A 3,708-nucleotide genomic window follows, 5' to 3' on the forward strand; every position below is an offset into this window, starting at 1 on the left:
TGGCGACGATTTGGGACAGAGACGACGACGGCGGCTGGTTGAGCTAGACGGACCGGAAACGACGGGTCAGCCACACGTCTCCTCTCCCCGCAACTGAGCTCCCTAGCGCGTGTTCTTCCTCTCTCTTCTCTCTGTTCTTCGCACTTTCTCCCTCCTCTGTGCAGTACGGCGGCGCAACAGCGACTGATCGCGGTGACAAGGTGGCGTCCTAAGCAGCGTGGCGTTGGTGCGACGGCTCCTCCCTCTTAGCCGGCGCTCTCCCTCTCACGGATCCCCCTCCTCTCTTCCCCTTTCTTTCTTCTTTTCTTCTTTCTTAGCTGCTTCTAGGTTAGGTTCAATTTGTGTGTGTTGAGTGTGTGTGACCGAGGGTGAAGGGGGGTAGGGTACCGTGTGTATGTGTGTGTTAGCATGGGTAAGGGTTTAGGTTAGTAAAGGTAAATTAGGATTTGTGTTGTGTAATAATAATTTTTTTTATGAAATAAATAAAAAGTAGGATAATAATAAAAACCAAATTCAATATAAAGTATCTATCTTTAAAAATACCTTCTAATTAATAATCTTTAAATATTTTTTTTAGTTAAATACCAATTTAGTAAAAATTGAAAATAAGTAATTTAACTCTCCTTTATTTATAAAATAAGGTTAAAAATCTATATATTAAAATTAAGGCATATAAAATATTCATTATTTTTCAATTATAAGAACTCTAAATAATAAATAAGAGCTTACTCAATTTTTATATAAAAATCTCTAAAATATAGTCTTAAATAAATATAATACATCATAAATAATTTGTTAATAACTTTTTAAAATTCGAGGTCTTACATGTTCCGTCATCGGTCGCCGTTCGAGTGAACCTTGGTTTCTAATGGAACTGTTGGTGCCGCTGGAGCTGAACCGTTACTGTCAATAATCAAAACTATCGCAGCTCCACCTTGTCGCTGTCCTAATCCAAATCCTACGCCCATTCGTTCCATTTTACTTCAATCCTCCTCACCTTGGATTTTGGCACTCCGGGTTCGGTATCTTCGGTCCCTTGGGATCAAGTTGTGAGTAGACTTTACATTTATAATTGTTTGATTGTGCATCTATAATTATTTTGACCTATAACTAGTATGATCTTTGAATTATACTCACTATCACTACCTAAAATACCCAGAGCAAATTGATTTCGCGCCACAACCTTCAAGTATTTGGCGCGAGAACCCTTTATTCAGAGCCAAGGTATAGCAATCAACAAGGCTCCTTCCCCGCCGTACTTACCCTTCCCTCTGTCAGATCCAGCCGAGTCCGCTCCATCGTTGTTCCGGTCACCAGGCTCCTCCCTCATCCGTGTAGCTCCCGTGCACGAAGGTGAAGTAGAAGGGGTCGTCGGAGTCTTCTCCTTCTGCTGTGCATGCGTGTGAAGTCGTCGGCGTCATCCCAATCCATCCGTCCCTGTGTCATTCTTGGCAGCCTTCTCCCCTTTGGCGGTGCTTCGCGTTGCCGATTGCAATAGACTCCCCTCTCAGTGGTAAGTTCCTCTCCCTCGTCCCAATTTACGTTTCGGGGCTCTTGAGAAAACTATTCGAGCATCAATTAATCTTTATGCTTCATTAATTTTGGTCTGAACAACGTATGTTGATTAATTTTGGCCAAATTTTTCTTCAATTTAACACTCAGATTGAATTTTTCCCCAATATCTGAACCCCTGAGTCTTGATGTGTTTTTAGGAGTTAGTTGATTTACTTGTTAAATGCTGAAAAACCTGCTTGCTTTGCGTGGAACCTGTGATTGCTTTCTTTCGTATCAAGACCCATGCACTGTCTATCTGAATTTATTTTACAATCCTTTAATTTTTTTAGTACTCTGAATAGTCTTCATGTTTCGAAGTTGGAGATGTATGTGTTTTTGAACTCACCAATGAAAAAGATCTGTTTGATGTTCATATTTGTAGAGCCCAATGCTAGGGTAATGTATTATAACTTCAGGAACTAAGAGCTTTTAATTCTTAAATAAGGTTAATTACGCGGAGATGCATCACCTTTTTTTTCCTTTTCTGCATAATCAAACTTTTATATTTGGTTTGGAGCAGGTTTATATATGTATGTACTAAGTATTTTAATTTTATTTCTTGTTTTGTCACTCCATGTTTGTGTTTTTGAGCTCATCAATGAAAAAGATAAGGAGGTAAAGTTGTAGCAAACTCCTAGTCCGCAGCCGTCAAATCTTGGGAAACATACCAGTGGTTCACCTTCAAGCTAAAAATATATCTGCTAAGACATATCAAAGTAGTAGTACTAAGCAATGCTATTGCGGTTATGTGCTTGATTCATGTAACAAAAAAAGTTCAACTTCTTATTGTCTTTCTTTTCTTCCTTTTTTAACTTTTTACCACATACTTTGTTGTTTGACTGCATTATTGATTGAAAGTAACTATAAAATGGGCAGGTATATTTTCATGTTGATGGATAGATCCTCTTGCATGTTACATGATTGCTGTATTGAATTTAAGTTTTATTTTTATTGGAGTCGTAGATTTGGAATCTATAGAGAAAGAACATAAAAATTAAAGTGCAAAAACTGTTCAATCTAAAATGACTTCTTGGTAAAACACCTCAATTGACCATGTAAGGAAAGGGACATGTTTGGGAGTAGTTTGTGTTCAATTTTTCAAGAACAAATTATTCATTTCTTTGATTATATCTTATTAAAAAGAGATAGTGATGGTGACTTTGACGTGTGTATTCACATGCATTTGGAGAATTTGTGTTTTTGTTCATGCTGAGTAGTGGTACTATACAGTGACAATGAATGCATACACAAGGCTTTGATATGATGCGTTTGGTTGGCTTTTACTTTCCATGGTTAGACAACAAATATCTTTAGAATATGTGCTTGTATAACAACACCATTAGCCCTACATCTTTAGTCTCAAGATGAAACCCATTTCCCATAAGCACTAACCAGTCCTTTCAAAGATGTTGACAGCATTTCAATAATGGTTTAGGTATTGCAAGAAAAAATATGCATATTCGACGTGCAGTGTGTTTGATTTGGCTAGACCTCTTTTTTTCATTTTTTTTTTCTCAAATGGGTTGGACTGTCTCCAATCTTTTTTTTCATTTTTGTTTACCATGTGCCAAGGCCTCTTCACATTTGGCTAGAGCTAGAGTTTATCTTGCAGTAAAGTGGTTTATATTTGATAGTTTGATATCTGTTATGAATGTTTATTTTCCATGGTTTTAATCTCAAGATCTCTCATCAGCTTATCAATATCTTGGTTACCATTGTTAAATGTTTCCTCTAATTCTCGGAGTTAAATTCTGACTTTCTCTGAACTTAATTTATTTGCATTGAATCAGGTTCTCGGACGAGCGGGTATATCGGAGCTCTGAAATAATTTACTTGGGGTGTATTCCTGTACCTGCAGCTGTGACAGGTATTATCAATAGAGTAGAACCAATAAGTCTTGCACAAAGTCTTTTGGGGAATTTATTAAGTATTAATTTTTATATTTTTATTTGATATATTTTGTTTTTAGTTGAATTGGAGGATTTTGTTGTATTATTTTTAATAGTGGTTCTTTTAGATGCATAGGAAAACAAATATAATTTTAATGTTTTAATTTAGAGGATGAAGACTCATGACCAAAAATAGAATGAGTGGCTATTTAGTTAGAACTCATTTGATGATGCTGCAGTGTCATTTTAATTTAGGGGAGCTATT

The 3,708-nt window shown here is 36.7% G+C and overlaps 1 long non-coding RNA gene across 1 annotated transcript; it reads left to right on the forward strand.

Annotated features, from left to right (window-relative positions):
* On the forward strand, positions 1,148-3,503 carry LOC110271892. Its single transcript, XR_002362737.1, has 2 exons — positions 1,148-1,513; positions 3,345-3,503. It is a non-coding gene; the product is annotated as an uncharacterized LOC110271892 (long non-coding RNA).

Source organism: Arachis ipaensis, chromosome B05 (genome assembly GCF_000816755.2).
Source record: "Arachis ipaensis cultivar K30076 chromosome B05, Araip1.1, whole genome shotgun sequence".
In the NCBI taxonomy this organism is placed as follows: domain Eukaryota; kingdom Viridiplantae; phylum Streptophyta; class Magnoliopsida; order Fabales; family Fabaceae; genus Arachis; species Arachis ipaensis.